Source organism: Bos taurus, chromosome 25 (genome assembly GCF_002263795.3).
Source record: "Bos taurus isolate L1 Dominette 01449 registration number 42190680 breed Hereford chromosome 25, ARS-UCD2.0, whole genome shotgun sequence".
NCBI classification, from domain to species: domain Eukaryota; kingdom Metazoa; phylum Chordata; class Mammalia; order Artiodactyla; family Bovidae; genus Bos; species Bos taurus.
The window spans coordinates 33012101-33030935 of record NC_037352.1 but is presented as its reverse complement, the minus strand read 5'-3'; the positions used below and the strand labels follow the sequence as shown (position 1 = coordinate 33030935).

The window sequence follows — 18835 nt, the reverse complement described above, 5'->3', positions numbered from 1 at the left end:
GTGATGCCATCCAACCATATCATCTTCTGTCATCCCCTTCTCCTCCTGCCTTCAATGTTTCCCAGCATCAGGATCTTTTCAAATGAGTCAGATCTTTGCATCAGGTGGCCAAAGTATGGGAGTCATTGGAAGGACTATTCAGGACTGATTTCCTTTAGGATGGACTGGTTGGATCTCCTTGCTGTCCAAGGGATTCTCAAGAGTCTTCTCCAACACCACAATTCCAAAGCAAAAGACAACCCTTGGAGAACATGAAAGCTGCTGCTGCTGCTACGTCGCTTCAGTCGTGTCTGAATCTGTGCAACCCCATAGACGGCAGCCCACCAGGCTCCCCCGTCCCTGGGATTCTCCAGGCAAGAACACTGGAGTGGGTTGCCATTTCCTTCTCCAATGCATGAAAGTGAAAAGTGAAAGTCGCTCAGCCGTGTCGGACTCTTAGTGACCCCATGGACTGCAACCTACCAGGCTCCTCCATCCATGTGATTTTCCAGGCAAGAGTACTGGAGTTGGGTGCCATTGCCTTCTTCGACATGAAAGCTAGTGCTCCTCAAACTTGAATGTGTATCAGAAAGAGCTGGGGACTGGGTACTAAAGTACAAAATTCTGACCCCTCCAGTGTCTGAGCCAACCCACCTCTGGAAAAGGTCTAAGCCTGCGCTTTAAAAATATATATATTTATTTATTCATTTGGCTGCATCGGATCTTAGTCGTGGCGTGCGGGATCTTTGGCTGCAGTGCGCTGTCTTCTCTAGCTGTGGTGCATGAGCACTAGAGCACTCGCAGTTGCGTTGCAATGGCTTAGGTGCCCCCACGGCTTGTGGGATCTCAGTTGCTCCATCAGGGATGGAACCCGAATCTCCTGCATTGGAAGGTGGATTCTTAACCACCAGGCCTCCAGGGAAGCCCCTGGACCTGCACTTTTAACAAGACTCAAGAGGGAAATTGAGGCCGAAGCCCCGCCATCCATCTGATCCGAGCTCAAATGGAAGATGCCACACACCAACCCCTAGTTCCAGCTGGTCCACTTGCCGCACCTGGGCCCGGCCCTTGTGTCAAGCACGGGCCTGGGGCTGAACTCACCGAAGGCCTTGGGCTGTGGTAGAAACCCCTTCTGCAGATGAGAAAACTGAAGCTTGGAGAGAAGAAACTACCCAAATGATGCAGCTGAGTTTCTGATCTTGCTGTGATCAAGACTTCCAGCGTGGGGTGGGGGTGGGGTGGAGAGCCCGTTGGCTGCTCAGAGTCCCTCTCCCCACTGCCCTCCATGGACACATGCGCAGAGCGGAAGTCCCCCTGAAGCTTTTCTACTGACTTTGCTCTTTTCCTATAGTGTGTGGGGAAGTTGCTTTGAAGTGTGTTTTCCCCTTGTTTTTTCCTCTTCTGGCCCTGAAGTTGTTCTAAATCTTCACTAATTTATAACTCTAAATTTGCTTAGCAGAGCAGCGGCCTGGTACTGCTGTTTCCTGCTGGGGGTCGAGGTCTGGGTGGGGTGGGGAGGCTGGCAGGCCAGGACCTAAGAAGCAGGGGCCCGTTGTGGGGGATGACACGAGGGGCAAAGGCTTTGCACCCTCCTTGTTCCAGCTCCTTCAAATTGGGATCACGGAAGACTGGCTTCTGGGTGGGAGGGTGGAATGCTAAACTTGACCGTGTTTCTCAGGGACCTCCCTGAGCCTGTGTTTCCCATGGAATGGGCATGATGGGAGATGTTCAGCACCATGCCTGGCTTACTGTGGGCTTCCCATGTGGTCCTAGTGGTAAAGAACCTGCCTACTCATGTAGGCATTATAAAAGATGCGGGTTCGATCCCTGGGTCAGGAAGATTCCCTGGAGGAGGGCATGGCAACCCGCTCCAGGATTCTTGCCTGGAGAATCCCATGGAGGGGCCTGGGGGGCTGTATAGGTCGCAAAGTGTCAGACATGACTGCAACGACTTAGCGCACATAGCGGCTTCCAGTAAGCATTCAGTAAATCAAAGTTACTGGTTTCTGTTTTTGTTTTTTTTGGTTTACAGGATCTTGGTTCCCTGACCAGGGGTTGAACCCAGGCCGTGGCAGTGAAAGCACCGAGTCCCAGCCACTGGATTGCCAGTATAAGTGTGAAATCGACACTGATTTCAAAGACTTTGGTACAAGAAAAAGAATAAAAAATGTCTCCAAAAAAAGTCTCAATTTTAAAAAATATTATTACATGTTGAAATGAACACATTTTGGGTTGTCATTGTTGTTTAGTTGCTAAGTCACGTCTGACTCTTTGCGACCCCATGGACTGTAGCCCACCAGGCTCCTCAGTCCATGGAATTCTCCAGGCAAGAATACTCGAGTGGGTTGCCATTTCCTTCTTCCAGGGATCTTCCCGACCCAGGGATCGAACTCTCATCTCCTGCATTGGCAGGCAGATTCTTTATCACTGAGCCACCGGGAATCACTGGGTTAAATCAAATATATGACTAAAATGAATTTCACCTAGTTCTTTTATTCTTTTAACGCAGCTACTAGGAAATTTAAAATTTCCTCCGGGGTGTGTGTTTGTGGCTCACATCCTATTTCTGTTGGCCTGGGCTGCCATAGACTATACACCAGAGCCAAACCCTGGGGCCTAGGAGCTGGGGTTGCAGATCTACCTGTTTGTGTTGTGAACAGAAGACCTCCTTGCATCCCAGGTGTCCATCCCAGCGTGCCAGGGTGCCTGAAATCCCAGGACTAGGGTTTTGCTTCTGGGGGTCTGTAAGATTCTAGTAGGTTCCTCTTCTGATCAGATGCCCCAGTGAGGGAAATGGTTTCTACCCTGAGCAGTCTGGGTGAGCCAGGGAACAAAAATCTGGGAGGACTGGGCCCAGGCAGGGGATGAAGGGAGATCCCCGGAGGCCTGGGGAATGGTCCTTTGTCGGTGGAGGGAGTTGGAAATCTGGGTCACAAACTTGGGAACCTCAAGCAAGCCCATCACCAACCCTTTGTCCCTTCACAGCCCTCAAACCATCTGAGCACCCTAGCTGTGTGAGTGCTCAGTCGCTTCAGTTGTGTCCAACTCTTTGCGACCCTATGGACTGTAGCCTGCCAGGCTCCTCTGTCCATGGGATTCTCCAGGTAAAAATACTGAAGTGGGTTGCCATGGCCTCCTCCAAGGGATCTTGCTGACCCAGGGATCAAACCCACATCTCCTGAATTTCCTCTGTCCCCTGCACTGCAGGCAGATTTTTTACTGCTGAGCCACAGGGGAAGCCCCCCTAGCTGGTAGGGATAACATTCAACATCTAGACTTACAGATTCTCTGCTCACCTTGCTTGACCTTGGTTCATGGATCCTGCATGCTGCCTTGAAAGCACATTTCCATGCATTGAATCTCTTTTCCCTTTGGTTTCCAAGATGGAATAAGAGATAGGTGACTCTGAAGAGAAATTGGAGTAGTTAAATCCAGAAACCATTCAAGTCTCACTTTTAAAGGCTAAATAGTAATTATCAGATAAAATCATCATCCTGGAAATCCAAGAAAGCCAAGGAGATGGCAGAAAAGAATGGCAGGTGGGGGACTGGGAGACCTTGAAGTCCACCCTGTCACTCACCGCAGGGCTGCTGTGGGTCAGTGCTGCCCGGCTCGGTACTGAGGGACGCTTACCTGTATGATGAGGGCGTTGGGCTCACCGTCCTCACCTTGGTCCCTGTAGTCACATCCAGGGCAGCCAAGCCCCTGGCTTCCTCTGGGCTCGCCCCAGTGTCAAAGAAGATGGAGATGGCTGGGCTGACCTTCTATCCACATCCCCTCCTACCCCAGAGAGTCTCCATTTCAAGGAACAAGGAGCCAGAAGTGGCCCAGAATGATGGGAAAGGAAACTGTGCAAGAAGGTAGGGATCCAGGCTGGGCCCAAACCCCAGGGGAGCAGAGGGCAGAGTTCACATGGCAGTTTACTCTGGTGACCTGTCTGCTGGTCAGAGACCCTGCACCACACATGCTGGGCCTGGGAGCTCCTGGGCTAATGGGGGGACAGGATACCCAGACCCCCTGTCACTTCCACACATGACCCACCGTTCTATATTCCCATCTGTGAAAAGCAGGCCCACCTGGTTAAGTGAAAGAAAGTGTAGAAGGGCCTTGTAATGAGAGTAGTCTTGGGGGTTTTTTTGTTGTTGCTTTTTAAAGATTTTTTGATGTGGACCATTTTAATGGTCTTTACTGAATTTGTTACAATATTGCTTCTATTTTCTGTTTTGGTTTTTTGGCCAGGAGGCATGTGGGATCTCAGCTCCTTGACCAGGGATCGAACCTCCACCCCCTGAACTGGAAGGTGAAGTCTTAACCATTGGACCGCCAAGGAAGTCCCAACTCTGTGGCTGTGATGGAGTTAGGAGGAAGGAGGAGAGACGAACCTTGGTTTCCACATCTACATACATAGAAGGGGGACCTGACAGGGCAAGGATGGGGCAGGGCCAGTGCAAATGAGCTTCATAAAGCCGGCAGGAGACGTTCCTGTAGGTGGGAGGTAGCCATTGGCAAGGACTTCTCAAACAAACTCCCCTCTCTGCTTAAACAGCTGTTGCTGCCCTTCCCAGGAGAAGGAATTGAACTTGACAGAAATGTGAATGTCCATGACCTTGTCCTTAGAATCCCACCTCCTCATGAAGAACAGTTCAGCAAAAACTCTAAGTCTGACTTTGCCCCTAGATGAAACCAACAAATTTTAAAAATGAGGACTGTCTTTGGAAATTTCCTGGCAGTCCAGGGGTTAAGACTCTGCGCTTCCACTGCAGGGGGTACCAGTTTGATCCCTTGTCAGGGAACTGAGATCCTGCAAACTGATGGTGCTGCCAAAAAAAGAAAAAGAGGGGGAATCGCCCTTTACTGAGCACCTACTACACACCAGCCTCTTTGATAAACTTTTCCTGTATAATATGTCATTAACCCTCATAGCAACCTATGAAGAAAGGACTCCCTTGGCTCCATTTTACAGGTGAGGAAGCTGAGGCCCAGAGAGGGCAACCGACTGGGCCTAGGTCACGTGGCCAGTGAATGTGGAGCCAACGGTCATACCCCAGTCACACCCAACTGAGTGGGACCTGGACATGGTAGGCCAAGGCCTTCTGCTGTATCACACTGCCCCCAGTCTCGGCCTGGGTGAGCTTGGGGGCAGGCAGGCTGTTGCCCCTGGGAGGAGGAGCCCAGAGGCCAGAGGCAGGAGGGCACCTTTCCCTCCCAGCGCTCCACTTACATGTCCGCCGCTCCCGATTCTGCCTGCAGAGGGCAGTCCTGAGCATGCACCGGGCTTCAGTTCCTTTAAGCCCTGGAGTCCAGAGGTTTCTGGCACTCTGTTCCTGGACTTCAGGTCCAGGAAGCGTTCTGTCCAGAAACCAACAGCCCAACCAGCCAGCCCTTCCTTCCTGGGACCAGCTTCCCCCAGCTGGGCGCACTGAAGCCATGCCTAACCCCCAAATCCTCATGGTAATGGAGGGAGCATAAGTCAGTGGGACAAACAAGGGCTAAGGAGTCAGACGCAGCAATGACACTCACATGCTGTATGTCCGGAAACAATCACTTCAGCTTATTGTGAAACGAGGCCAATAGGACAGCCCTTGCAGGGTTCAGGTCAGGAACAGACACCTAGGTAACATGCCTAGTAGACCCTTAACTAGCAAGCCCTTTGAAAGGTTGTTGCTGAACCACGAGAAGACGCTGGGATTCTTGGCCTCCGGAGGAGAGGAATTTAATCCGGGGCCAGAGATGAGGCTTGATCGCTCAGAGCTTTTGTGTAATAAAGTTTTATTAAAGCATAAAGGACATAGAGAAAGCTTCTGACATAGGCATCAGAAGGGGGCAGAAAGAGTATCCCCTTGCTAGTGTTAACAGTGGAGTAACATACTCTCCAATGAATCAAAAGAATGTCTGGAGGTTGTAAAGACCTCACCAGACCTACTCCCATAATTTACATTTTAAGATAACAGGTTCAGCCAGAAGGTTTAATCCAAAGACTGTCCTCAGGCAGGATACATTATTGTTATATAACCCTAAGGAATGTAGAGAGAAAAAAAAGTTTGTCCTTTCTTCCTCCTTGAGAATTCCAGACCCCTCTCTCCTTGGGGACCCCTAGACTTCTTATCAACCTGCCTAGGAAGTGACTCTCTCACCATCATCACTGTTATCCATCGAGGCAACTCTGTGGTTGACTCAGGGGCTGCGGGAAGGGGAGAAAACCAAGGCTCTGAGGAGTGAACTGCCTTGCCCAAGGGCACAGGTGGTAAGAGGAAGAGCCAGGATTTGAGCCCACACGGTTAGGCTCCAGACCCTGGCCCTTCCCCTTAGACACTCTGCCACACCAGGGCCAGCACAGGGTGGATAGGGATGTGCATCTGAGGGGGACCACAAGACAGGGTGCCTCGAAGTGTCCCCAGGCGTCAGGGTGACAAGGGGGACGGCGGGTGTCCCCAGGAGGGCAGGGGTGACGTGGGATGGAGGGGTGTCTGTGGCCTCATTCCCAATCCCCTGCTATGGCCAATCCCCTCTGTGGGAAAAGTGTTCGGTGGGCACAAGGGCCCCTCTTGGCTTGGCTCTTATGGACTTCGCTGGTGGCTCAGATGGTAAAGCATCTGTCTACAACGCGGGAGACCCAGGTTCAATCCCTGGGTTGGGAAGATCTCCTGGAAAAGAAAATGGCAACCCACTCCAGTATTCTTGCCTGGAAAATCCCAAGGACGGAGGAGCCTGGTGGGCTACAGTCTGTGGGATCGCAAAGAGTCGCACACGACTGAGCGACTTTACTTTCTTTTACTTTGGGTTGGGCACAGTGGATATGGGCCTGCCAGGGAGAAGCTCTATCTGGTGGGCTGGCCAGGGGGAAACCAGACCAGCCAAGGTTAGCCTTTACCAAGAGCCAGTTGTGTGCCCAGAAGGGCGGGTGGGCTTTGCTAGGACCTAGTAGATTCTCAGTCTGGCTCTCTCCCTGTAGACCAGGTGCTCCCTGGGGTGGCGGCCTGCCTGTCCCCCTCCACAGTGTCCAGCATAGCCAGGGTCTAGCACAGGGCTCAGGACACTGTGGTGAATCTCCAGGCTCCTCCCAATGATTTAAGATGCATGCTCTGCAGAAGATGGGAGGTGTGCTTCTGACTCCGTAGGGAGGCTGGTATGGAGGGGAAGGGGGTGGCAGAAGCCTGGGTCCGGCGATCAGAAGGAGCGCTGCCCAGACAAGATGGGACCTGGCATGTCCAATCGGATCAGCTGCGACCTTGGGCTTGTCACTGCTTTCCTTCCCATCCCAGGGGACAAAGGCTGAAAGAAGCACCCGGGCCATGCCACGGGGGGAAATAACCTGGGCACGGCAGAGGTGACCAGCCGCTGCCACTTCAGTTTCCCCAGCGCGCGGGCCCCGGCGTCTCCGGGGATCCTCCCGGCGCCCGCTGAGTGACCTTGACCCTCCGGGCCCGGCTCCCGCGCCCCGGGCGGGAGTGAGGGGGGGGTCTCCGGGGACGAGTCCTGGCTTTCTAATCCGTCGGGGCGGCAGGGCGCTGAGGAGGCGGAGGGGCGCCGCGGGCAGCCAAGGGGCGCCGGGGCCGCCCCTCCCGCGGACCCCCCTGGCGGCGGGCGCTGGGGCGGCGCGCGCTCGGGGCGCCCAGCTCGGGGCGGGGGGCGCGGCGCTCCCCCCGCGGTGCCCAGGCCGGGGCGCGGGGCGGGCTAATCCCGTATGTAAATGGCAGCCAATGGAGGGTGGTGTTGCGCGGGGCTGGGATTAGGGCCGGGGCGAATGGCTGGCAATCTTACTGGGATTACAGAACAAAGAGCCTCCCTGCGCTCCCGCTCTCGGCTCGGCTCCCCGCGCCGCGCCCCGCCCTCCGCCGCAGCCCGCGCCGGGGGTGGGGGCCGCCGAGCGCCAGCCCCCCGGCCGGCCCGAGAGCCCCCGCCGGGCCCCCTCCCCGCCCCGCGCCCCGCTCGCCTCCCGCCCGCCCCCGCCGCCGCTCCGCGCCTCCCTCCGCCTCTCCTTCCCCCATTCTCCCGGATTAATTAAGGAGGCAGCGGCAGGAGGCTGAGTCCTGGCCGCGGGCCGGGGCCGGGGCGCCGCTGGCAGGAGCGCTTGAGGATCCTCCAAGGTAGGAGAAACTTTTGCGGGGGGTGGAGGGGAGGGCGGGCGCCGAGGCCCTTCTCCCCTTCTCCTCCCACCCTCGGGGGGGGGCCGCCCCTCCCCCTCCAGGTGTTCCAGAATCTGGGTCCGGCTTTTGGGTGCCTCGGGAGGCACGTGACCGGGATTATAATTCGGGCCGGGGGCGGGGAGGGACGGCTGCCCCCACCTGCCGAGAGGGGGAGCCGGGAGCTGTCACCGCCGCCGCCCCCGCCCCCCCACCTCCGACTCCGGGGCCCTTCCGGAGGTGGGGGGCCACTCCGGACGGGCAGCGGGCGCCCGCAGGCTGCTGCAGTTGGCGAATGAGGTCAGTTGTGCTACCCGGGCGGCGGCGGGCGCCAGTGTGGGAGCTGAGGGGGGCTGGGCAGGCCGCGGCCCCCGCCCCCCCAACTCTCCCCCACCTCCGCCTTGCTGGGCCCGAGCAGATCTCCTGGCCGGTGCCCCCACAACCCACTCACAGGCTGAGTTCCATACAGCCAGTACTGCTCCAACACAGTGGTTCCTGCTGGGGTCCCTGGGGAGGGGGGACTGGCCTGAGTGGTGGCCGCTGGGCTCCTGATCGAGTGCAAGGGAAGGAGGCTCAGAGGATGGCAGTAGGAGGTCACAAAGGTTTCAGAGGAGCAAGTTGGCGATGCCCTGTCTGTGGGTGGTCTCTGAGTTCCCGCAGATGGGTGGGGAGGCCCCTGGAGCCGGCTAGATGCCTCCCACCACCACCACCACCATCCTGAGTCTCTGGGAATGAAGGGTCCTGGGTGCCCCAGCCTGTGGCCAGGAAGAGGGAAGGTTCCCTGGCCTGGGCCCAGGATAGAGGGGGACCGTGCCTCTGAGAGTTCTGCCCTCCTGGCCTTACTGGAGAGGGGCTCAAGCCCTGGACATCTGGCCCTGTGACCCAGGCTCCCAGGACTAGACCTGAGGTGGGAGGCTCCTGGGTCCCGGTCACAGCCCGAGTGAGGGGGCCCGGCATGTAGGGGTCCCCTCGCCAGGTCACACATGGAGTATGCTGCTGATGAGGTGGGCAGGCCCGGACAGCTTCTCGAGGAGTGGGCATTTGCGGGGGCTCCTCTTCCTGCTCACAGCAGAAGGAAGGGGTGGCCAGAAGCCGCCCCGACCCCGCTGGCCCTCGTCTCCCTCATGTGTTGGGTTGCACCCCTGGGGGGGACTGCTGCCCCCCGCTACTGACCCGGGGCCTCGGGACTGGGGAGGTGCCTTGGAGCAACCCATTTATTTCAGCAGCGTCATTCCCAAAGGGAAAGGGCATAAGCATCGATTATTTATTCAGCGAGAGAGGGAGGCAGTGGTGGCAGGCAGGCTGGTGGCTGCTGGCAGGGAGGGGCCGGGCACAAGGGCAGCAAGGATGGGCGCCGTCAGGTCAGGAGCGGGGGCCCAGGAGGGTGGAAGTCACCCTCTGCCTTCTTCTGAACAGAGACCTGTGGACCCAAGGGACAGGCCTGGCCGCGAGAGGACGGGATGTCAGAAGCCCCAACCTGCTTTGGGGATGTGGGGAGCTTCAGACCACACCCCATCCCGTAGCCTGCTCTGAGGGTGACCTAGAAAGTTGTAGCTCTGACTCAGAGGGTCCCAGAGGACCCCAGCGGAGGAGACGTGGGTGCCGGCTCGTTCAAAATGTGGGAGGACCTGGGGAGAAAGGTTGCAAAACTGGGTCTGGAAGATAGCACTGGAGGGGCAGGCTTAACCTACTTAGGAGGACTGTTTTCTGGATGCTGGAGGAAGGGTCATGTATTTGCAAGTGTGCTTCATTTGTTCATTTCAGGCAGCCTCTGCGAGCTGCCAGTTGTCGGTATCTGATGCTTGCAAATAGTCGGGAAGGCAGACGTCACGATAGGGGTCCGGGAGGCACCTGTTTGTGCAGCCTCCCCGTCTCCCCGACAGCCGGGGTGTCCCCAGTTTGGTAACGGCCTGTTGTTGGAGACCCCAGGTGATGTGGTGGGTGACAGCTTGGGGCTCTTGTGTCCTCAGCCTGACCTTGGAACCGAAGACCGTATCTGCCGGTCCATCCTCATTCTGGGTTCTGGTTCGAGTCCTCCGGCTCTCCTCTGGCCCCCCACTGCCTCCTGGGCCCACTCTTTGAAAACTGCACCTTTCCTGAAAGGTCTTTGCTCCTGCTATTCCTCTAAACCTCAGGGCTTCCTCTCACCTGAGGGGGCGGGACTTCCTTGAATGGCCCTCCCTGCTTAGGATGAAGGTGGGTAGGGGCTGTAGAATTTGCCTTTCTCCCCTTCTCTGTCAGGATTCAGCTGGCTCTCCTGTCCTTGGGCTGGAAACCTGCCCAGGAACGTCCCCAGGACTGGCCAAGGTGCTACCTCTGTGTCCCCATGACATCCTGTCCTTCCCCATCCCGGTATTGATCTCACTTGAGAGTTACACGTCCCCGATTGTACTGGGGATTGGACGGGGACCGAGGCTTGCTTTTGGTTGCATGGTGCCCCGGGCTGCTGTTCAGTCGCTAAGTCAGTGTCTGACGCTGTGACCCCACGGACTGCAGCACTGCCAAGCTCCCCTCTCCTCCACCGTCTCCCGGAGTTTGCTCAGATTCATGTGCGTTGAATCAGTGACACTAACCATCTCATCCTCTGCCACTCCCTTCTCTTTTTGCCTTCACTCTTTCCCGGCATCAGGGTGTTTTCCAATGAGTCGGCTTTTCGCATCAGGTGGCCAAAGTGTTGGAGCTCCAGGGCTGCTCCCCAAATACTTACTGAGTGAATGAATGAATGAATGAATGAAATCTTGCCCCAGGGTCTGAATAGTTAAGCAGGCTCTCTCGTGTTGTTCCTGAATTCCCATCTCTGGGGTAGGTCCCCACAATGGTGGGAAGTTTCCCTAAGCTTCCTGTCCCACATCCTCTGGGAGGTTCCTCCCCGCACTACCCCAGACCTGAGCCTGGGGCTCTGCTCCCCGAGTGTCATCCATGCAGTTTCTCTCGGTCCATGCCATCTGTGGGCATCTCTTTGATGCTCAGCAACCAGGGACACAGCCACGTTGCTTGGGACAGACCAGCAGTGTGCGCCCAGCTCCGGGGGGCCTGTGGAGGCCTCGGGGGGCCTGTGGAGGCCTCGGGGGGCACCGAGAACAGGACCTGTAGGGTTAATTCACTAGTCTTGGCCAGCAGAGTGGGACTGAGGACCTAGGGCTCAGGATCTCCTGGGGGTGTGTGTGGGGCCCGTGAGATACAAACGCTTATGGAGACCGGAAGGTGGAAGGATTGTTTTCTGTGGGAGAGATGAAGGAGGGGGACCTGGTCAGAACACAGAGGTGGGTCACCCCGTTGGTGACAGGGTGACAAGAGAGACTCCTGGGTATAAGTGTTGAGTTGCCCAGCTGAGTCCCAAGGGGAGCCAACCTCGATGGGCACCCAGGTTCCTCACTGGCAGGGATGTCTGGCTGGGACCATCTCACTGGGGTCAATAGTTTGTCATTTCAAGTGGTTTTTTTGCATTTGTGGTTTTCCCACATAGCGTGTGGGATCTTAGTTTCCCGACCAGGGATCCGACCCTTGCTCTTTGCATTGGACACCCAGAGTCTTAACCACTGGACCTGCAGGGAACTCCTGATATTTTGTCCCTTCAGCTGCAGTGCCATGGGTTATGTCTGACGACCGCAAAGGGGCTCAGAGCCCTGGGGAGGATGGCATCCAGGGCACCGCCCTTCTTCACTTTGGGGTGGGTTAGGTGTCCTGAGTGAGCGGGGGGAGGCTGTGCTTTGTCCAGGCGCTGGCTGGGGGTGACCGCTGGGGTGTGTCAGGCCGGGAACAAAACTCTCATTCCAGACACCCTTCCTCTTGGTCCCGAGCTGGGCCTGGCTGCCCCAGAGCTATTTGTGTGCCCACCTGTCTCCCTCCTTCAGGACCACCTGCTCTGGGTGGCCCGATTTAGCCAGTTAAAATAGGGATGTCCGGTTAAATTTGGATTTTGGTTAACTGACGGATAATTCGGTATGGGGGTTATGTGTATCTGTACTAAATCACTTCAGTCATGTCTGAGTGTTTGTGACCCTATGGATCATAGCCTGCCAGGCTCCTCTTGTCCATGGGATTCTCCAGGCAAGAATACTGGAGTGGGTTGCCATGCCCTCCTCCAGGGGATCTTCCCAACCCAGGGATCGAACTCGTGTCTCTTACATCTCCTACATTGGCTCCTCCTGGGAAGCCTGTGGGGATTATAAATGAAACTACAGATTTACTTGTTTAGCTGAAGTGTAGACTGAACTGGAGATCTTGTGTTCCATCTGGTAACTCTGCCCCTGCAGCCTCTGGGCAGTGAGACGATTGGGGTCAGGGGGACTCGGGTGTGGTTGGGGCCTAGGCCGGGGTCAGGATTCAACCTGCGGCTCCGGGGATGGTCTAGAGTGAGATTGAATCAGGTGGTGCTGTGTGTGATTTCCTCAGTTCTCCAGTCTGGGGTTCAAGCATCCAGATCTATTAGACCTGGGTGGTGTGGCAGGGGGAGCTCAGGGAACCCCAGTCTGGGAGGCCTTGTGTTTCAGAATCTTCTGTGCCACTGTGGTCCATGCTGCTGCTGCTAAGTCACTTCAGTCGTGTCCGACTCTGTGTGACCCCTTAGACACAGCCCACCAGGCTCCTCTGTCCACAGGATTCTCTAGGCAAGAGTACTGGAGTGGGGTGCTGTTTCCTTCTCCAGAACTGTGGTCCATACGGGGTATTAAGAGGAGTTTGCTATGTAGCACAGGGAACTCTGCTGAGCGTTACATGGCAGCCTAGATGGGAGGGGAGTTTGAGAAAGAATGGATGCACCTCTGTGTGTGGCTGCATCACTTTGCTGTACACCGAGGCTAACACGGCATTGTTAATCCACATCAACCCCATGGACGTGAGTTTGAGCAAGCTCCGGGAGATGGTGAAGGACAGGGAAGCCTGGCATGCTGTAGTCCATGGGGTCGTGAAGAGTTGGGCGCACCTTAGCGACTGAACAACAACTCCAATATAAAATAAAAAGTTTGAAGAAAGAGAGTTTGTTGGGAGGAGCAGGAACTTGCTGGGGACACCCTCTCAGACACCAAATTAGGATTTGTGGTCCCAAGATTCACAGAGCCAACCCCCAGCACTGGGGGCTGTTTCTCTGATGCTCCCCCGTTGAGGCTGGGGTTATTGTCTCTGGGGGGGGCCCCTGCCACCTGTCTGGGCTGTGTGCTCATACATAAGATGGCAGTGATGCCCCCGCTTCTGCTGAAGCCCCAAGCTGGCCCTGTGGGTTGGACCGGGAGCTTGGTGGTACATGCTGGGGGCTCTCCATTGAGGTGGGTGGGTCACCCCAGTGCAGGTCTGAAGTGGGGATGGGGTAGGAAGCTGGATGTGAGAGGCCCCAGCCTGAGGGGTTGGGGTCCTGGGCAGCTTGTAGATGCCTGGCCAGGCTGTGGGGCTGGGGGAGGAGGGCCAGCTCTGAGCTGGGGACAGCCAGGGCCATGTCCCTTCCTGGCCTGCAGCTAGAAGAGACCCTCCAGGCTGCTTCTCTCCTGGAGGCTTGGGCAGGGCCAGGCCTGTTTGCTGGTGGGGTCTCAAGGTACGTTTTCCGACACCTGGCAAAACTACTACCATATGGGTGTGTGTATCTGTCCATCCATTCATCGGTCTCTCCGAAGGTTGGTGAGAAACTTGGAAAAGCATATAGCTCAGGTCCTGGCATTGAGCCCCAGGCTAGCACATAGGAAGGGCTCACCCCATGTGTTACCATATATATTGTTGAGGGGTGAGGAATAGCTGGTGAAAGGCCCAGGTCTCAAGTGTGCCGTCCAAGGAGCTTGACCAGTGTCTGCATTCACATCGCCCAGCGCCTGTCAAGACATGGAACATTCCATCACCCCCCGAAAGTCCCCTCAAGCTTGTACACAGTCAGCTCGCTCCTTTTTGCCAGCCCCTGGCAACCACTGGTATGCAGCCCACGTCTAGCTTCTTTCACTCTGCATGATGCCTGGTCCGGGCACCTGGAACTGCTTTTTGGTGACTGAGTAGTATTCCACAGCACGGTTGGAGCACAGAGCCCTGCTGCTCTCGTGACGGAGATCAGGCCCTCCCAGCTTGCCGAGCCCTTACCTGGCTTGGGGCCGCCCAGCGGAAGGCGTGCCTTTTCCATCGTGTTCACAGAAGTACCCCGTCTGTGTCCCCACCTCCACTGAGAGCTGACCCTGAGCCAGGATCGCGGCACCTCTGTGTCCGCAGAGCTGGAATTTCATCCTCCGTTTCTGGTGACTTGCACAGACGGGAGGCTCCTGATGAAATTACACCTGCCTGAGGCCGCCCTCAGGGCTGCGGTCCTCCACCCGCCCGTACTGCAGGTGGGCTCCGGGAACAGCGGATGCTCTGGGTGGGGGCAGAGGGCAGGCCTGGAGGTGTCTCAGCCATCTCCATGTGCCCCCCTCCCCGAGGAGCCTGGGAGTCCCTGGCCATGAGTCCTTGATCTCCACTTCTGTGGCTGTATGGTTTGGGATACATATTCTGTGTTTTCCTGAAACAAGGGGGTAGGGAAGGAGGGCAAACGGGAGCATGATTTAGGATCAAACAGTGGGGCTGTGCAGGAGACCCCGGTTCGATTCCTGGGTCGAGAAAATCCCTTGAAGAAGGGATAGGCTACCCACTCCAGTATTCTTGGGCTTCCCTGGTGGCTCAGCTGATAAAGAATCCGCCTGCAATGCGGGAGACCTGGGTTTGAACCCTGGGTTGGGAAGATCCCCTGGAAGAGGAAAGGCTACCTACTCCAGTATTCTGGCCTGGAGAATTCCACAGACTGTATAGTCCACGGGCATGCAAAGAGTTGGACACGACTAAGCGACTTTCACTTTCACTTCACTTTCACTTTCAACCGGGCTGTGTGACCTCCAGTGAGCTACACTGTGTCTCTGTGCTTTGGCGTGGTCATCTGTGAACAAGAGAACAGCATGTGGTTTCCAGGGCGAGTGTGAGAGTCAGCTGGGGTCCCACAAACCCCTGGACTTCCCCAGAGCCCTGGAGGGCATGAGACCCCATCCAGGGGACAGAGGTGGGGCCGTGTGGGCCTCCAGTGACCGGTGTCCACCTCTGCGCTGGGGCCACTTCTGTTCGAGTTACCTGTTGAAAACTTTGAAAAATTCAGTTTCAAAAAACTGAAATTGCTCAGTCGCATCCAATTCTTTGTGACCCCATGGACTGCCCGCCAGGCCTCTCTGTCCATGGGATTCTCCAGGCAAGAATACTAGAGTGGGTTGCTATTTCCTCCTCCAGGAGATCTTCCCGACCCAGGTGAAGAGTTACCTGTCAGGGCCCTAAAGAAAACTTGGTTGACAAACAGCTGAGGTCCATGGCTGGCCGTGGCCGCTCTCCTGCATGTGCGCGTGGGCAGCGGCGCTGAGACTGAGGTCTATGGCTGGTCGTGGCCGCTCTCCTGCGTGTGCACATGGGCAGCGGTGCTGAGACTGAGGTCCATGGCTGGCCGTGGCCGCTCTCCTGCATGTGCGCGTGGGCAGCGGCGCTGAGACTGAGGTCCATGGCTGGCCGTGGCCGCTCTCCTGCATGTGCGCATGGGCAGCGGCGCTGAGACTGAGGTCCATGGCTGGCCGTGGCTGCTCTCCTGAATGCGTGCATGGGCAGCGGCGCCGAGACTCTGGTTGGTCACAGACTAGTCAGGCCGATTCCAGGTCTGCTGCCTACCCACTGTGCGTGGCTTGGACGGCTGCATAACCGGCCGAGCCTCAGTTTGTCCCTCTAGGGAGTGGACACAGCTCTGCCTGTGGGCTCACGAATGGCAGCACCTGAGTGAAGCAAGTACCCAGTAGGCCCTTGGGGGTGCGCCAGGGGTTATGGCTTCCTAAGGGAACGGAGCACCGTGGGAGGCAGCAGCATGAGATTGGAGGTTTTAACGTCGTTTCTTGTGAGGACCGTGGACTTTTCCTGATGAGCTGGCTGCCCTCGCCTTTCTGCCATTGCCCCCTCCCCCGTGTCCTCAAAGGCCAGAGGCACCCTTGGGCTGTACTTGGTGGAGGGCCTGTGCAGAAGGGCTCTCAGGTGCCCCTGGGTGGCTCCCTGGAGCAGGCAGGACCCCTGCCTGCCCACCCAGCCAGCCAGCTCCAAGGTGGTCCCTTCGGGCTCCAAGGGGGTCTTGTGACGAGGCCGGGTGGTGTTTCACGTTGATCCAGGAGCTGGTTTTTCAGGTGTGGCCGCTTTCAGCAGAGAGGCCCAGCTCCGGAGAGGTAGGGCCTTTTGGACGGAGCTGGTTGCCCCTGTTCTCCACGGGTACCTGGCTTCCAGCTGGGGGTGCAGCCCTCCGGGCATGTGAGCTAACCACATCTCCCCTTTGATCCTGGTCCACCGCCCACCCGCCTGGGGCCAGTCACTGCCTGAGACACTCCGTTCTCAGCCCATCCGGGAGAGAGATGCTCTTGGTTGCCCTGGGTGGGAGACCAGTGCCCCTCCTTGGGGGTGGGCTCCTTTCGCTATGCCAGAGCTTCCCCGCTTTCCAGCAGGGTGCCTTTCAAACCAGACAGGCAAGGGTTTGAGGCCCACTTCTACCACCAGCCAGCTGTGTAGCTTCAGGAAAGTGACTTTACCTCTCTGAGCCTCATCTGAACAAAGGAGCGTGGTTGGGGTTTGGGAGGATCTGCGTGTTCAGTTGGGAGAAGCTGGTCCTCATCCCAGAGAAGAATGTTTTCTCCACTTGGTCAGATGCTGGTCCCAAAGGCTGGCCCTTGGAGAGCCCCAGGCCTGCCCCGAGAGGAGCTGGACACCACTGTCCTGTTCTGCTCTTAGCTACTGTGCTCACGGAGCATGGGTGGTGCAGTGCCTGAGTTTATGCAAGCTGGGAAAAGCCCAGAGGCCGAAGCGCTTAGTCCCAGCAGCCTGTCCACCCCTCAGCTCCTTGGAGTGGGTGATCAGGCTTCCCAGATGCCAAGCCCTACCTCGGTGCCGGGCTGTGGGCCCTGTGGCTGGGTTTTGGAGACACACCTACTCCCCCACTTGCTGAGGGCAGCCTGCAGGAGGTGGCTGGAGGGCGGGTGCGATTCTGACCCAGGAGAAGGCTGGCGTGGGCATCAGGGGTGGGGAATGAGCAATGTAAGAAAGGGTCTAGAGATGGGAAGTGGGACTCCAGATGTGGCAAGACCTTCCATGGGGACCCGTGGGACCTCATTTCAGGCCCAGGCAAGGACCTTCATCCATCCGACTGCCTCCCTCCCTGCCAGGCCCTGCCTCTTTCTGTGACAGCCATGCTGAGCTTCATCGTTTTCTAGAACATACTGCATTCCAGCTTGCTTCCCAGCGTGCTGTTGCTTCTCCTTGGAACAGGTTTTTCTGCTGCCCGTCCATCTCTCTGGGCTCATTCTTGCAGGTCTCAGCTTGGATGTCACCTCCCTCTGGAAGCCCTCCCTGATAACCTCCTCCCAGGTCTGTGTTAGCCCCTGCGCTGCATTCCTACCGCCCAGTCTTCCTTACTTGCTGTCTTCCAGCTGCCCTTGTACTTGTCTGTCTCCCTCCAAGGGGTTGGGGCCATGCTGGCTTGTCCCCCCCACACCCCTGCCCCCGGTTCCCCCTGCTTGACACAGCGAGTGTCCTGGACCAACTTGTTAAGTGAATTAGAAGCAAGCTGAGTGCTGGGACATTCAGGGCAGGGCCTTGGAAGGGCAAGGGGCTTTCCCACCCTTCGATCACAACTCTCACTGGCCCACCCCACCATCCCCAGTTGCTGCCTCTCCCGGCCTGGCTGTGATTCTCAGAGGCATCTAGAGGGTGATGGTGGTGGGGGGCACCTTGTCTCCCTGGGCCGGGTGCAGCCCAGTTTGGGGGGTTCCCCCCTCCATGAAGGGCAGGTGGTGTGTGTGGAGAGCGCACAAGTGTGAAGCCTCAGAACAGTTAATCCCCTGGGCTATTTAGACACACGCTTTTGTGCGTGCACGTGTGTGTGTGTGTGTGTGCACGGCTGTGCGGTGATCCAGAGGCTGCGGCTGGTAGACCGCGCCCAGTAACTCGATGTTTGGCTGAATCCTGACCCCCAGCCTTGGACACCGACTGCCAAGTGTGTGGGGCCCCTCTAGTTGGCGGGTGGCACAGGGGACAGAACATCAGTTAGGAGCATGTTTGGCCCCACATAATAGAAGACCCGAGTGTAGAGGCATAAACCCCCGAAGGAGGGGTTTGGGCCTTCCCTGGTGGTCCAGTGGCTAAGACTCCACACTCCCAATGCAAGGGGCCTGGGTTCGATCCCTGATCAGGGAACCTGATCCCACGTGCTGCAGTGAAGGTTGGAGATCTCATGTCTCCCAGCTACGATCTGGTGCAGTCAGATAAATAGATAAAAATAAATAGTTTTTTAAAAAATGAGTTTATTTACTCTCCCCAGGAAAAAGCCTGTAGGTTGGTCCTCAGAGCCTTAAGTAGGGGCTCGGCGTGCCTTCGGGGACTTTGTTCTTTTCTTCTCTAGCATTGTTGGGTTTTTCTTTTAGTTTATTTGAAAATTATTTCCTTTAACACGTCCACTTCAGGACGTCCTTAGTAGTCCAGTGGGTAAGACTCTGAGCTTCTAGCACTGGGGGCACCGGTTTGATCCCTGATGGGGGAACTAAGAGCCCACGTGCCACATGGCATGGCCGATAAAAAGTAAAATGTACACTTCAGTGTGTTTTCGTATATTCCCAAAGTTGTGCAGTGTTCTTGTTCACCACTGTCTAATTTCAGAGCATTTCATCACCCAAAAAGAAGTTCTGACCCATTAAGTAGACGCACACACACAGACACTCATATACACA

At 56.7% G+C, this 18835-nt stretch overlaps 1 protein-coding gene across 6 annotated transcripts in view; it reads left to right on the top strand.

Annotated features, from left to right (window-relative positions):
- The first annotated feature begins 7899 nt into the window (after positions 1 to 7899).
- The window catches only part of GTF2IRD1 (GTF2I repeat domain containing 1), a 117966-nt gene continuing 107030 nt past the window's right edge, over positions 7900 to 18835 (top strand). For 2 of the 6 annotated variants that reach the window (XM_024984740.2, XM_024984738.2), the window contains exon 1: positions 7905 to 8066. The gene's annotated coding sequence lies outside the window, so the exon portion shown is untranslated. Of the gene's footprint in view, positions 8067 to 18835 lie in introns of all 6 variants that reach the window. The other 4 variants (XM_059881224.1, XM_024984739.2, XM_059881225.1 and 1 more) reach the window with 3 other exon arrangements.